This window comes from Bufo bufo, chromosome 5, assembly GCF_905171765.1.
Source record: "Bufo bufo chromosome 5, aBufBuf1.1, whole genome shotgun sequence".
In the NCBI taxonomy this organism is placed as follows: domain Eukaryota; kingdom Metazoa; phylum Chordata; class Amphibia; order Anura; family Bufonidae; genus Bufo; species Bufo bufo.
Genome location: NC_053393.1, coordinates 231,783,042 through 231,800,642, shown reverse-complemented (window position 1 = coordinate 231,800,642; position 17,601 = coordinate 231,783,042).

Genomic DNA, 17,601 nt, shown 5'->3' with positions numbered 1-17,601 from the left:
TGTGCCAGTAATTCCAGGGCCCCCCCCCCCAAATTCCCCAATCATGTGCCAGTATAATACCAGGGCCCCCCCCCATTATGTGCCAGACTGCCAGTTAAAAAAAAACAAAACTTAACACTTATACTTACCTCTTTGGAGCGATGCGATGCAGGCCTCTTCTGGCCTGTGTCCCGACTCCAGCGCTGTACGGCTCAGGCGGCGCGATGACGTCATCGCGCCGCCTACGCCGGCCTCTGATAGGCTGCCTAGTAGTGCCGGCAGCCTATCAGAGGAACAGGGAAGGGACACACCTCCCTGCCCTGCTCCTCCGCACAGCCTTCTGTTTGTATCGCTGTCCTGAGGACGGCGATACAAACAGATCACTATGGAGATGAGCGCTTCGCTTCCACAATGGAAGCGCTCATCTCAGTGCCTGCCTAGCCGCCGCCGCACAGTGCCTGCACCGCCGCCGCCGCACACACACTGCTCATGCCGCACACACACTGCTCATGCCCATGCCGGAGCCGCAGCAAAGGTTCAACAGAGCCGCATGCGGCGCGGGTTGCCGACATCTGCACTATACCAATGACTTATTTTATAATTGTGCTAATGGTGCCACGTTGAGGGAGTTGATATGCTCTATTTATTCATCATTTGATAAATTACGTTTTTCTATATTATTTTGGATATCATTTTGTTATTTTTGGTACTTATGGTATGTTACTATAAACACAATTTGTGGTCCGCAGCTTGGGCACAGCCGGCACATATTTGTGCGCATGAGCCCTTATGACCATTGGAACACAGAGGGGTAAAATGTTACTGATTCTTAGGCTGGGTTCACATCACATTTTTGTCTCATGTTAAACGTATACAAAAAACATATATGTTAAACGGATGCCTCCGCTTTATATCATAACGTACTGTATATTTTTTTTTATGGACTCTGCAGGATAGAAGAGTGCAGTATCATTTTTTCCAACTTAAGCATCATTTTCCCCCCCAATTTATACGTTAAAAGTAAGACAAAAACTTGATGTGAACCCAGCCTTAAAGACATTGTACCACCATTAAATGTTATTTTAACCCCTTAAGGACACATGACGTACCGGTACGGCATGTTTCCCGAGTCCTTAAGGACACATGACGTACCGGTACGTCATGGCTTTAAATCGCGATGCCGGCGCCGAGGGGGTTAATCGAAACGGGATGCCAGCTGAAATAATTCACCCCCCTCCCGTATCGGCGATCGCAGAAAACCGCAGGTCAATTCAGACCTGCAGTTTGCTGCGTTTCCGGTCCATTCGGGTCTCCGGTGACCCGATGAACCGGAAAAAGACTGCGATCGGTGGCGTGATTATACACCACCTATCGCAGTCCGAAGATTTGAAGAGGCAGTGCTGGCCCTGGTGCTGAACGCTGCTGTCCAGGGTGCTGATTGGTGCAGGGGAGAGAGGCGCGAGATTCAAACTTCCTGCGCTCCTCTCTCCCCTCCTCTTCCTGTTCTGCACGAGCACCCTGCAGCACCGTCCAGCACCAGCTCCTGAGTCCCCCTAATCGTAATCCATCACCCTCCTGCACCCATCACCCTCCAGGTAGGTTAGGGTCAGTGAGGGAGAGGCACCTTTAGGCAGGGATAGAAGGGAAAAGTTAGATTTTTTTTTTTTTAAAAAAAAGCACATTTATTCTAAACTTTTTTGTTTCAGCTTTCAGACCCCAGACCCCCCTGCCACTTGCCCCCCCCCCCCCCGCATCCCCCCCACCACCACCTTTTGTCATCCGCATCCTCCTCATCATCATCTGATGACGATGAGCCCCCAAGCCGGCGGAGACGCCGCCAGGCGGAGCCAGGGGCCCCACATGCTAGGGATCCTGTGGCCCACCCTAGTAAAAGCCCTGGGGTTCGTACTGGTTTCCCGGCCCACCAAATAAGCCCACCGGAGCCCCCTGCCGATGAACTTAGCTGGTGTCCCCCAGTGGACTTTGAGCCCGAGATTCTGGATTTTGCTGGCAATCCAGGAATCCAGAGTCCCACAGTGGGGTTTACTGAAATTGACTTTTTTTTTTTTCAGTAACCCACTGGTGAATCTGATGGTGGAGCAGATGAATCTGTACGCCCAACAGTTCGTCGCTCAAAACCCGGGCTCATTTTTGGCTAGACCCGGTGGCTGGACGCCGGTCAGTGCAGCCGAGATGAGGACATTTTGGGGCCTCGTGCTGCATATGGGTCTAGTGCAAAAACCCAGTGTCAGGCAATACTGGAGTGGGGACATCCTATACCCGACCCCACTGTATAGTACGGCCATGACACGCTCCCGGTTTGAGGCCATCCGGAAATGTCTGCATTATTCCGATAATGCAGCATGTCCCCCCCGAGCTGATCCTGCCTATGACCGGCTGTATAAGATACAGCCGGTCATCGATCACTTTGGGGCCACATTTCAGCAGGCCTACATACCTGGAAGGGAGGTAGCGGTTGATGAGTCTCTCGTTGAGTTCAAGGGGAGACTCAGTTTCCGCCAATACATTCCCACAAAGCGGGCAAGGTATGGCGTGAAGCTATACAAAATTTGTGAGAGTACCTCAGGGTACACTTACAAATTTTGTGTGTACGAGGGGCGAGATTCCCTGATTCAACCCCCAGAATGTCCCCCCACTCTGGGTGTTACCGGGAAACTCGTGTGGGACCTTATGTACCCACTGCTGGATAAGGGTTACCACTTGTACGTGGACAACTTTTATACCAGCATTCCCTTGTTCAGGTCCCTTGCCACCAGATCCACGTTCGCTTGTGGGACCGCGCGGAAAAATCAACGCGGCCTCCCTGCCCACCCCCTCCAGGTACCTATCCCCAGGGGTGAGACCCGTGCCCTTACCAGTGGAAGCCTGTTGCTGGTCAGGTATAAGGACAAGAGTGATGTCCTTATGCTGTCCACAATCCACCGTAACAGCACCACCCCAGGCCCATGTGCGAGGCACCGCGGCAACTGTCCTCAAGCCCGATTGTATCGTCGACTACAATCGGTATATGGGAGGAGTTGATCTCTCTGATCAAGTTCTCAAGCCATATAACGCAATGCGCAAAACCCGGGCATGGTACAAAAAAGTTGCGGTCTACTTGGTACAGGTTGCCATGTACAACTCTTTTGTACTATCCCGAAGCGCTGGCAGCACAGGGACATTCCTCCAATTCTATGAGGCAGTCCTCAAAGACCTGATCTTTTCGGACCGGGAAAGAGCAGGCCGGAGTACCTCGGGAATTGGAGGCGCCCGGATCGACCCTGGCCAACATTTTCCAGGTGTGGTCCCGCATACTGGAAAGAAGGGACGAACCCAAAAAAGATGCAAAGTGTGTCACAAGAGGGGGATACGGAAGGACACCACTACTCAATGTGACACTTGCCCCGATCATCCGGGCCTCTGCATTATCGATTGCTTCAGGGAGTATCACACTTCCATGGAGTACTAAATTTTTATAATCTCCAACAGTCCCCTAGAGAACATAAAAAACTATGTCTCTCAGACTTTGGAGACACAGAAACAATTTTTTTTTCCCCAAAAAATATTAGTTTTAGTGCAGGCATCCTCAAACTGCGGCCCTCCAGATGTTGTAAAACTATAACTCCCAGCATGCCCACAGCGTCAACTCACAGCGTTAAAAATATAAAATGAAAACGGTGCCAAAACACCAATTTTTGGGCAAAATTTCCATTTGAATCCTTTTTTTCCCGTAATAAAGCAAGGGTTAACAGCCAAACAAAACTCAATATTTATGGCCCTGATTCTGTAGTTTGCAGAAACACCCCATATGTGGTCGTAAATGGCTATATAGCCACACGGCAGGGCGTAGAACAAAGGGAACTCCATATGGTTTCTGGAAGGCAGATTTTGATGGACAGTTTTTTTTTACACCATGTCCCATTAGAAGCCCCCCCTGATGTAGCCTAGACTAGAAACTCCAAAAAAGTGACCCCATCTAAGAAACTACACCCCTCAAGGTATTAAAAAGTTACTTTACAAACTTTGTTAACCCTTTAGGTGTTCCACAAAACTAAATAGCGAATGTAGAAACAATTTTAGAATTTAAATTTTTTGTTACCTTGCCTCAAAAAAGTGTAATATAGAGCAACCAAAAATCATATTTACCCCTAAAATAGTCCCAAAACAACAACCACCTTATCCCGTAGTTTCCTAGATGGGGTCACTTTTATGGAGTTTCTACTCTAGGGGTGCATCAGGGGGCTTGAAAGGGTACATGGTGTAAATAAACCAGTCCAGCAAAATCTGCCTTCCAAAAACCATATGGTGTTCCCCTTCTTCTATGTCCTTCCGTTTAGCCAAATAGTAGTTTACGACCACATTTGGGGTGTTTCTGCAAACTAAAGAATCAGGGCAACCCATTTTGAGTTTTGTTTGGCTGTTAACCCATTTTTTTCGGTAATAAAGTAAGGGTTAAAATGGAAAATTTTCAAAAAACTAGAAATTTCTAAATTGTTTCTCCATCTGCCATTAACTCTTGTGGAACACCTAAAGGGTGCAACAGGGAGCTTCAAATGGGACATGGTATAAACAAAACCAGTCCTGCAAAATCTGCCTTCCAAAACCCATATGGCGTTCCCCTCTTTCTATGTCCTCCCGTTTGGCCAAACATTAGTTTACGACCACATATGGGGTGTTTTTGCAAACTACAGAATCAGGCCAACACATATTGAGTTTTGTTTGGCTGTTAACCCCTACTTTATTGCTGGAAAAAATGGGTTAAAATGGAAAATTTTCCAAAAAATAGAAATTTCTAAATTGTTTCTCCATCTGCCATTAACTCTTGTGGAACACCTAAAGGGATAACATAGTTTGTAAACCCAGTTTTGAATACCTTGAGTGGTGTACTTCCTTAGATGGAGTCACTTTTTTGGAATTTCTATTCTAGGGGTGCAAGGGGGGCTTGAAATGGGACATGGTATAAACAAAACCAGTCCTGCAAAATCTGCCTTGCAAAACCCATATGGTGTTCCCCTCCTTCTATGTCCTCCCGTTTGGCCAAACAGTAGTTTACGACCACATATGGGGTGTTTCTGCAAACTACAGAATCAGGGTAACCCATTTTGAGTTTTGTTTGGCAGTTAACCATTGTTTGTTTCCTGGAAAAAATTGATTATATTGGAAAATTTTCCAAAAAATCAAAATTCTTAAAATTTATGTCCATTTGCCATGAAGTCTTGTGGAAGACCTAAAGGGTTAACAAAGTTTGTAAAAACTGTTTTGAATACCTTGAGGGGTGTAGTTTCTAGAATGGGGTAATTTTTGGGTGGTTTCTATTATGTAAGCCTCACAAAGTGACTTCAAACCTGAACTGGTCCATAAAAAGTGGGATTTTGAAGATTTCTGAAAAATTTCAAAATTTGCTTCTAAACTTCTAAGTAGGGTTGTCCCGATACCACTTTTTTAGGACCGAGTACAAGTACCGATACTTTTTTTCAAGTAGTCACCGATACCGAATACCGATACTTTTTTTAAATGTCATGTGACCGTTTTGGGGGATCTGTGGATCTGTGGATGACGCACTGTCATGTGGGGGATCTGTGGATGGCACTGTTATGGGGGACCTGTGGATGGCACTGTTATGGGGGATCTGTGGATGGCACTGTTATGGGGATCTGTGGATGGCACTGTTATGGGGGATCTGTGGATGGCACTGTTATGGGGGATCTGTGGATGGCACTGTTATGGGGGATCTGTGGATGGCACTGTTATGGGGGACCTGTGGATGGCACTGTTATGGGGGATCTGTGGATGGCACTGTTATGGGGATCTGTGGATGGCACTGTTATGGGGGATCTGTGGATGGCACTGTTATGGGGGATCTGTGGATGGCACTGTTATGGGGGATCTGTGGATGGCACTGTTATGGGGGATCTGTGGATGGCACTGTTATGGGGGATCTGTGGATGGCGCTGTTATGGGGATCTGTGGATGGTGCTGTTATGGGGGATCTGTGGATGGCACTGTTATGGGGATCTGTGGATGGCACTGTTATGGGGATCTGTGGATGGCACTGTTATGGGGGATCTGTGGATGGCACTGTTATGGGGGATCTGTGGATGGCACTGTTATGGGGATCTGTGGATGGTGCTGTTATGGGGGATCTGTGGATGGCACTGTTATGGGGATCTGTGGATGGCACTGTTATGGGGGATCTGTGGATGGCACTGTTATGGGGGATCTGTGGATGGCACTGTTATGGGGGATCTGTGGATGGCACTGTTATGGGGATCTGTGGATGGTACTGCTATGGGGTGGGATATCTGTGGATGGCATTGTTATGGGGTGGGGGGATCTGAGGATGGCATTGTTATTTGGTGGGGGATCTGTGGATGGTGCTGTTATAGGGGATCTGTGGATGGAACTGTTATGGGGAGGATCTGTGGATGACACTGCTATATGTCATCCACAGATCCCCCTCATAACAGTGTCCCCCAATACACCGGGCCCCGCCGCTCACCGAAGTATTTATAAACGTGAATCCTTATCCTGTTGTTAAGTTGAACTAACGCTGCCCTCTCCCATGTTCCCCTGTATCCCCCTGTATCTCCACAGCACTTACTTAAGCTTCCATAGCAGGCAGAGCGGACGGCACCAGTAACCTCACTCACTGACGTCGCGCGCCTGCTCCGCCTGCTTCACTCATAAAGTGGGCGGAGCAGGCGCTCTACGTCAGTGAGTGACGTTACTGCTGCCGTCTGCTCTGCCTGCTATGGAAGCTTAAGTAAGTGCTGTGGGGATACAGGGGAACATGGGAGAGGGCAGCGTTAGTTCAACTTAACAACAGGATAAGGATTCACGTTTATAAATACTTCGGTGAGCGGCGGGGCCCGGTGTAAGAGTACAGTGACTGCACCGGGCCCCGCCCATAGTTACGCCCATAGTATTCTATTTATGTATCGGGGCGGGGTATCGGCGGCTGAGTACCGCCGAGAAAACTCGGAATCGGTCCCGATACCGATACTAGTATCGGTATCGGGACAACCCTACTTCTAAGCCTTGTAACATCCCCAAAAAATAAAATATCATTCCAAAAATGCTACAAACATGAAGTAGACATATGGGGATTGTAAAGTCATCACAATTTTTGGGGGTATTACTATGTATTACAGAAGTAGAAAAACTGAAACTTTGAAATTTGCAAATTTTTCCAAATTTTTGGTAAATATGGTATTTTCTTATGCAAAAAAATTTACTTTTTTGACCCAATTTTAGCAGTGTCATGAAGTACAATATGTGACGAAAAAACAATCTCAGAACGGCCTGGGTAAGTCAAAGCGTTTTAAAGTTATCAGCACTTAAAGTGACACTGGTCAGATTTGCAAAAAATGGCCTGGTCCTTAAGGTAAATAGGGCTGTGTCCTTAAGGGGTTAATATAATTCACCATGACATACTTACTTTTGTGATCTACTTTCTATTCCAAAAATGCTCCAGTCATATATTCTCTTCACAGTATAATGGTGCCACCTGGTGTTTAATTTGTATAGTAATTTGTGCATCCACTTACTAAGATGGATAAGTATGAAGGTGAGACAACAGGGAGAGAGCTGCAGCAGAAAGGACATGCGCCCTGAAAAAGGATACTTCCCTTGAGCTAACAGATATAATTAAAAATGCTGTAAAAAAAAAAGAAATGAGGACCATTGTTGGGTCCTCCTGCTGCTGCTTGTTTACAAACTGCAGTGGTGACGTGCTGGTACACATGTCACCACTTTAGTTTGCAAACAAGCAGTGGCAGGAGGATCAGAACAGCGGAATGGTGCAGGAGAAAGAGGTAATTATAACATCATCTTTTTTTCAGACTATTCATGGGCTTGTCTGAGATTTTTAATTACATGTATCTCGGACATCCCTTTAATATAAAACACACTGGATGGTGTTCTCTGCGGTCTTGCAGTTTGCACGCTGCGCATATGGCAGATTCAATGTGGATTTCTTTGCAGAATTCATATTGAAAGCCACACAGACAGGAAAATCCAGGTAAACATACCTGTGACACAGTTGTCAGAATTGTGACATTGTACTATATTAGCAGTGTCCAGAATCGATGTTTGAATATATTTAACAACGTTTTTTACAGATCACATTACTTGTTGCCTAACTTAGTAAAGATTCTTATCAGTTTTACTTTATTACATAAGGGACCTAAATTTGAATGACTTACCATAGTGATTTGCCAGGTTTACAACAGAACCCTTGAATCATGAAGAATAATCTAGTCCTTCATTATATATCTGTCATGCACAATGTAGTCCTTAGGACTTAGAACCTGGCAGTCATCTTAATAAAATGTGGCGCTGGAAACATGAAAATGTAAACTGCGGTTTTAAATGATCATTCATAGATCTCCCCAGTGCCAGCATCAATTGATTTTCCTTAGGTCTTGTTCACACTTCAGCATTTGATCAGTATGTTTCTTCTGTTTTTAACCCCTTCCCGACCAGCGCCGTAATAGTACGGTGCAGCGGGACGTGACTTGCCGCCCAGCGCAATACTATTACGGCGCGCTGATTGGGCGGGTGCAGGAGCTGCAGGGACCCAGCTGTTCCCGTGAGCCGGACCACTGCTGTATGTGCCGGCATCGGTGAAATTACCGATGCCGGCGCATTAACCCTTGCACTGCCGCGGTAAGCGCTGACCGCGGCAATTGCAATGTGTGGGGAGGGAGAGAGTTTACATCGGGTCCCTGCGCTGCTGTGACGGGGACCCGATGGCAGGGAAGGCAGCCTGATGCCTTCCTTAGGCATCGTGGCTGCCTTCCGGGAGAGCCTGTGAGATCCAGCTCCCTGAATCTCACAGGAAGCAGGCTGTAAGTGCATTACAGTGGTAAAAAAACACTTACAGCCAATGCATTACAATACAGAAGTATTGTAATGCATTGTAAAGAGGATCAGACTCCCGAAAGTTGTGAAAAAAAAGTTTAAAAAAAAGTTCAAAAATTAAGTTTTACAAAAAAAAATTAAAGTTTCAAGTAAAAAGAGTCCTTTTCCCAAAATAAAGTAAAAAAAATTGTAAAAAATAGGGAAAAAAGAAAAGTAGACATAATAGGTATCACTGGGTCCATATCGAACGGCTCTATAAAAATACCACATGACCTAACCCCTCAGGTGAACACCGTAAAAAAATAAAAAATAAAAATGGTGTACAAAATGCCATTATTTGTCATCTTACATCACAAAAAGTGTAATAGCAAGCGATCAAAAAGTCATATGTACCCCAAAATTGTACCTATCAAACCGTAATCTCATCACACAAAAATGATACCCTACCCAAGACAATCGCCCGAAAAACTAAAAAACTATGGCTCTGAGAATATATAGACGCTAAAACATGATTTTTTTGTTTAAAAAATGATATCATTGTGTAAAACTTAAATAAATAAAAAAAAGTATACATATTAGATATTGTCATGTCCGTAATTACCTGCTCTATAAAAATATCACATGAACTAACCCCTCAGGTGAACACTGTAAAAAAAATAAAACGGTGTCAAAAAAGACATTTTTTGTCACCTTATATCACAAAAAGTGTAATACCAAGAGATCAAAAAGTCATACGCACCCAAAATCATACCAATCAAACCAACTATGGCTCTCAGAATATGGAGACAATAAAACATGATTTTTTTGTTTTATGATTTTTTCTTGCTGTTATTGTGTAAAACTTAAATAAAAAAGTATACATATTAGGTATCGCCGGGTCCGTAATAACCTGCTGTATAAAAATATCACATGACCTAACCCCTGAGGTGAACACCGTAAAAAATATAAAAATAAAAAGTGTGTGAAAAAATATATTTTTTGTCACCTTACATCAGAAAAAGCATAATACCAAGCGATCAAAAAGTCATATGCACACTAAAATAGTACCAATCAAACCATGATCCCAAAAAAAATGATCCCAAAAAGAAATGATCCCAAAAAAAAAAAAATATATGGCTTTCAGAATATGGAGACACAAAATATATATTTTTTTAAATGCTTTATTATGTAAAACTGAAACAAACAACCAAAAAAAGTTGTCATATTTTGGTATTGTCACGTCCGTAACAACCTGCTCTATAAAAATACCACATGATCTAACATGTCAGATGTACATTGTAAATAACAAAAAATAAATGGTACCAAAATGGCAGTTTTTTCTTACCTTGCCTCACAAAAAGCGTAATATAGAGCAACCAAAAATCATATGTACCCTAAAATAGTACCAACAAAACTGCCACCTTATTCCGTAGTTTCCAAAATGGGGAATTTTTTGGGAGTTTCTGGGTGCATCAGGGGGTCTTCAAATGTGACATGGCAAGTTAAAATTATCCCAGTGAAATCTGCCCTCCAAAAACCATATGGCGTTCCTTTCCTTCTGTACCCTGCCGTGTGCCCGTACAGCAGTTTACAGAAACACCCCATATGTGGTCGTAAACTACAGAATCAAGGTAATAAATATTGAGTTTTAAATTGGAAAATCTGCCCAAAAAGTGAAATTCTGAAATTTCATCTACATTTTCCTAAAGGGTTAACAAAGTTTGTAAAATGAGTTTTGAATACCTTGAGGGGTGTAGTTTCTAAAATGGGGTAATTTTTGGGTGGTTTCTATTATCTAAGCCTCACAAAGTGACTTCAGACCTGAACTGGTCCTTAAAAAGTGGGTGTTGGAAATTTTCTGAAAACTTTTAAAATTTGCTTCTAAACTTCTAAGCCTTTTAACATCCCAAAAAAATTAAATGTCATTTTCAAGATGATCCAAACATGAAGTAGACATAAGGAAATGTAAAGTAATCTATTATAAAAGTCGAGAATTTGAAATTTGGAAATTTGCTAATTTTTCCAAATTTTGGGTAAATTTGATATTTTTTATAAATAAAAATGAAATATTTTGACTGAATTTTACCACTGTCATGAAGTACAATAAGTGACGAGAAAACAATCTCAGAATGGCCTGGATAAGTAAAAGCGTTTTAAGGTTATTACCACATAAAGTGACACGTCAGATTTGCAAATAATGGCCTGGGCAGGAAGGTGAAAACTGGCCCAGGGTTGAAAGGATCTGTGCACACGACTGTATGTATTTCGCAGTCCACAAATTGCAGATCCGCAAAATACAGATACATTCCGCTTTGCATCCACATTTTTTGCAGACATGTTGACTTCAATGGGCCTGTGGACCTCATTTTACAGCCAAGTATAGAAAATGTTCTATTTGTTAGGGCTCATGCCCACGACCGTTTGTATTTTGCGGTCAGCAAAAATGGATACGCAAAAAATACGGATGACGTCAGTGTGCATTCCTTATTTTGCGGAATGGAACAGCTGGCTCCTAATAGAACAGTCCTATCCTTGTCTGTAATGCGGATAATAATAGGACATGTTCTATTTTTTGCGGAACAGAGGTTAAAAATCTTGGACAACAACTAAAATGCCTTCAAATAAAGTAAAAAAAATTAAAACATGATAGACCATTGAGGACAGTTATTGGCAGCAGCCATGTGCTGTATCCAGACATGTCACCACTGCTGTTTGTAAACAGAGAACGGTGTTATAGAAATATGTATTTTTTAACCCCTTCTACACCAGGCTAGTTTTTTTTTTTTTTTTTTTTATTATCTTTTTATTTTCAATTTAAAAGCATAGACAGGTAGACAAGTTGACATCACTTATCATTTTTTACAAAATGCTTAACATTTACAAAAGACTATTTGTTATCAATAATCTTAGAGTATAGAGAACATAAGCAAATGTTGGTACAATTATATAATATCGTATCCAATTGTATAGGATTATGCATAGAATAAAAAAGAGAAAAAAAAATCAGCAGTAAAAGTAATCCTGACTTAGGCAAGTAAAGAAAAACAAATAAATAAATGACACAAACAATGGGGGAATTGACAAAGACACGACACAAGAGGAAAGGAAGTAAAACATAGATGCCATTCGCTCACTAGTTAAGCTCATGAACGTTGTCCCATAACTGCCATATTTTGTTGAACCTTTCCAAACTATTAGTTAGGCTAGCTGATAGATATTCCATCCTTCTAACCTCGGTGATATTGGTAAGAAGGTCTAGTTGGGTGGGGGAAGTTGTTTTCTTCCAGAATCTAGCTATAAGACGTCTGGCTGCGGTCAGAATGTGTAAAGTAAGAAATAAAACATGTCTCCTCAGTGATATCAACGGCATATTTAACAAATAAAAGAAAGGGTCTAATGGGAATCGGATATTGAGCAGACTGAAAAGAACCTCCTGTACCATATGCCAAAAAGACTGAATTAGGGGGCACTCCCAGAAAATATGTATATGAGAACCTTCTCCTGTAGCACATCTCCAACATCTATCTGAGATGTTAGGGTTAAGGTGCCTCAATAGTTTTGGGGTGTGATACCAAAACATAAGTATCTTGTAAGAGTTTTCCTTATGTGTAACGCAGGAGGAGGTCTTTGCAGTCCTTTCCCAAATCAGCCTCCATTCAGCAGGCGACACAGAGCGACCAAGGATAGATTCCCATTTAATCATATAAGGATGTTTCACAGTTGAAGACGACAATATACCATAAATCTCTGAAATGAGACCCCTAGTGGTGCTTGACAACTTGCATAATTTCTCAAATGTAGAAGGGGTGGAGACACTCGAGGATTTAAAGAGGCCAGAAAGCAGATGTTGAAGTTGTAGATATTGATATCCAGAAGATTCAGGTAACTTAAATGACATTCTTAACCTATCCAGTGGCAATAAACGAAGTGTTTTATGGTCAGTTATATCCACAAAGCGAAATAATTTATTGGAGAACCAAGGCTTAAGAAAAGAGGCGTGCATACCCATCGGGAACAGGGGATTAAATAAAAAGGAAGTCATTGAAGACTTTTCAGGTGCTAGAGAGAATTTGCGATTACAACTGCGCCAAATATTATATGTATGAGTGATTGGACCTAACATTTCCGGAACCAATGTGTTCGGAAGTGGTGTCCATAAAAGTGAATTGGGATGTATAGGGGCTAACCAGGCTAGTTTTTAGGCTAGTTTGGGTCAAAAAAAAATTCATTTATTTATAAAAATTTGAATTTCTCTACTTTTAAGACAGATAGTAATACCTCATAAAATAGAATTAATCAACATTACCCATATTAATTTGTGTTGGCATCATTTTGTAAATGCCATTTATTCTTTAGGACTTTTTTAGAAGCAATTTTTCTAACTTTCAAGAAAATTTCAAAACATTTTTTAAAGCACCAGTTCAGATATAAAGTGATTTTGAGGGGCTTGCATAATAGAAACCACCCATTTTAGAAACCACACAACTCAAATTATTCAAAACTGATGTTACAAAATGTGTTAACCCCTGAGGTACAAGAATTAAAGTGGTCAGAAGATAATGAGTGCCATATGGTTTTTGGAGGGCAGACTTTGTTGAAATGGTTTTTGGGCACCATGTTGTATTTGAAGAGACCCTGATGTATCCCTACAGTGCAATCCCTAAAAAGTTACCCCATTTTGGAAACTACACCCCTCAAGGAATTTAGTAAGGGGTGTGTGTACTGATCACTTTGATCCCACAGGTGTTTTACAAAATTTAGAAACACTTGGCTGTGAAAAAAAAAGGGCTAGCATGAGGTAAAAGCACCCCATAGTTTGTTACCCATTTTCTCCTGAATATGGCAACACCCCATATGTAGTTGTAAACTGCTGTAGGGGCAACCCCACAGGACTCAGACGGGAAGGAGTGTCATATGGCTTTTGCATTTTAGGCTGCACAGTGGTATTTGGTTATGTCGGGGTGTTATTGCTGACCCCCTCCACTTCTGTTGTCCCTGCCTACTTGTGTTGCCGTAACTTGTATCAGTTTGGACCCACCTACAACATGTGGCCAATTTTTTTTTTTTTTTTCCATAGACATTTTAAGTTCCCAGTCCACCCCTGGATGGACTCCTTTTAGTATTTATTTAGACAAATAAAGCTGGGTGGAGTTAAATAGCCAATACAAAAACTGAAGGAAGTAGAAATGAAATATCTTTATTGTTTTTCTTTAGAAAAAGTAAATAACATCTATGTTTAACCCCTTCCAGACATGTACGGCGGATGTTGGATCTTTAAAGATTGCGCCCACTCCAGAGAGAAGCGGGTGCCATAGCCGCCACGTGCCAGGAGAAACCCAGGGCTAATGTCTGTGATAATGCTGATCACAGAATTTATTCAGATGCCATCGTCACATGTGACCACGGCCCTTGAGAGGCTTTTCCCCAAGAGCGATGGAGAAATGCAATCTAAAGTAAAAAAAATATATAAATATATATATACACTCACCTAAAGAATTATTAGGAACACCTGTTCTATTTCTCATTAATGCAATTATCTAGTCAACCAATCACATGGCAGTTGCTTCAATGCATTTAGGGGTGTGGTCCTGGTCAAGACAATCTCCTGAACTCCAAACTGAATGTCAGAATGGGAAAGAAAGGTGATTTAAGCAATTTTGAGCGTGGCATGGTTGTTGGTGCCAGACAGCCCGGTCTGAGTATTTCACAATCTGCTCAGTTACTGGGATTTTCACGCACAACCATTTCTAGGGTTTACAAAGAATGGTGTGAAAAGGGAAAAACATCCAGTATGCGGCAGTCCTGTGGGGACTCAGAGGAGAATGGTCCGACTGATTCAAGCTGATAGAAGAGCAACGTTGACTGAAATAACCACTCGTTACAACCGAGGTATGCAGCAAAGCATTTGTGAAGCCACAACACGCACAACCTTGAGGCGGATGGGCTACAACAGCAGAAGACCCCACCGGGTACCACTCATCTCCACTACAAATAGGAAAAAGAGGCTACAATTTGCACGAGCTCACCAAAATTGGACTGTTGAAGACTGGAAAAATGTTGCCTGGTCTGATGAGTCTCGATTTCTGTTGAGACATTCAAATGGTAGAGTCCGAATTTGGCGTAAACAGAATGAGAACATGTATTCATCCTCTGATGGCTACTTCCAGCAGGATAATGCACCATGTCACAAAGCTCGAATCATTTCAAATTGGTTTGTTGAACATGACAATGAGTTCACTGTACTAAAATGGCCCCCACAGTCACCAGATCTCAACCCAATAGAGCATCTTTGGGATATGGTGGAATGGGAGCTTCGTGCCCTGGATGTGCATCCCTCAAATCTCCATCAACTGCAAGATGCTATCCTATCAATATGGGCCAACATTTCTAAAGAATGCTATCAGCACCTTGTTGAATCAATGCCACGTAGAATTAAGGCAGTTCTGAAGGCAAAAGGGGGTCCAACACCGAATTAGTATGGTGTTCCTAATAATTCTTTAGGTGAGTGTATATATATATATATATATATATATAAGTCAAAAAAGTGGGCAGCACTCCATAAGATAAAAAAGTACAAAAATCTTTATTTACCCAAACAGGACATGCAACGTTTCGGCTCTATACTGGAGCCTTGAGAACCGATGCATGTCCTGTTTGGGTAAATAAAGATTTTTGTACTTTTTTATCTTATGGAGTGCTGCCCACTTTTTTGACTTTTATGCATTGGGCTTGCTATATCCTTATTGGGCCAGTTGCACCCCCTTGTTTTCTTTAGAGACGGTGCTGCCACTTTTTTCTTTTTTCATATACAGGGAGTGCAGAATTATTAGGCAAATGAGTATTTTGACCACATCATCCTCTTTATGCATGTTGTCTTACTCCAAGCTGTATAGGCTCGAAAGCCTACTACCTATTAAGCATATTAGGTGATGTGCATCTCTGTAATGAGAAGGGGTGTGGTCTAATGACATCAACACCCTATATTAGGTGTGCATAATTATTAGGCAACTTCCTTTCCTTTGGCAAAATGGGTCAAAAGAAGAACTTGACAGGCTCAGAAAAGTCAAAAATAGTGAGATATCTTGCAGAGGGATGCAGCACTCTTAAAATTGCAAAGCTTCTAAAGCGTGATCATCGAACAATCAAGCGTTTCATTCAAAATAGTCAACAGGGTCGCAAGAAGCGTGTGGAAAAACCAAGGCGCAAAATAACTGCCCATGAACTGAGAAAAGTCAAGCGTGCAGCTGCCAAGATGCCACTTGCCACCAGTTTGGCCATATTTCAGAGTGCAACATCACTGGAGTGCCCAAAAGCACAAGGTGTGCAATACTCAGAGACATGGCCAAGGTAAGAAAGGCTGAAAGACGACCACCACTGAACAAGACACACAAGCTGAAACGTCAAGACTGGGCCAAGAAATATCTCAAGACTGATTTTTCTAAGGTTTTATGGACTGATGAAATGAGAGTGAGTCTTGATGGGCCAGATGGATGGGCCCGTGGCTGGATTGGTAAAGGGCAGAGAGCTCCAGTCCGACTCAGACGCCAGCAAGGTGGAGGTGGAGTACTGGTTTGGGCTGGTATCATCAAAGATGAGCTTGTGGGGCCTTTTCGGGTTGAGGATGGAGTCAAGCTCAACTCCCAGTCCTACTGCCAGTTTCTGGAAGACACCTTCTTCAAGCAGTGGTACAGGAAGAAGTCTGCATCCTTCAAGAAAAACATGATTTTCATGCAGGACAATGCTCCATCACACGCGTCCAAGTACTCCACAGCGTGGCTGGCAAGAAAGGGTATAAAAGAAGAAAATCTAATGACATGGCCTCCTTGTTCGCCTGATCTGAACCCCATTGACAACCTGTGGTCCATCATTAAATGTGAGATTTACAAGGAGGGAAAACAGTACAGCTCTCTGAACAGTGTCTGGGAGGCTGTGGTTGCTGCTGCACGCAATGTTGATGGTGAACAGATCAAAACACTGACAGAATCCATGGATGGCAGGCTTTTGAGTGTCCTTGCAAAGAAAGATGGCTATATTGGTCACTGATTTGTTTTTGTTTTGTTTTTGAATGTCAGAAATGTATATTTGTGAATGTTGAGATGTTATATTGGTTTCACTGGTAAAAAGCAAGCACTCTTTGGGGTAGATGAGGGGGAGGGTGACAGAGAGGAGGCTGAGGAAAGTGAGGTAGCTAGCTGGGTAAAAGTTAGAAAGCGGGGTAGAGGGAAGAGTGCCAGGGAGGCTAGCCCTGATCTGACACACCCCAACAAGTTTGCACGTTTAGCAGATGAGGGGGATGTCAGTCCGGGGACGGCACTGCTGCAGCCAGACACTTCCTCTGCCAGTCAGGGGAATGTCAGCTCCAGTAAGCAGGGAACCAGGAGAGCAGGGCAGGCCAGACAGGTGCTGGTAGTGGGAGACTCCATTATTAGGGGAACAGATAGGGAAATCTGTCACAAAGACCGTGATCGCCGAACAGTGTGCTGTCTTCCTGGCGCTAGAGTTCGACACATCGCGGATCGGGTTGACAGATTACTGGGAGGGGCTGGAGACGATCCAGCGGTCATGGTCCATATCGGAACCAATGACAAAGTTAGAGGTAGGTGGAGAGTCCTTAAAAATGATTTCAGGGATTTAGGTCAAAAGCTGAGGGCAAGGACCTCAAAGGTAGTATTTTCCGAAATACTGCCTGTACCACGAGCCACACAAGAAAGGCAATGGGAGATTAGGGAGATTAACAAGTGGCTCAAGAACTGGTGTAGGATGGAGGGGTTTGGGTTCCTG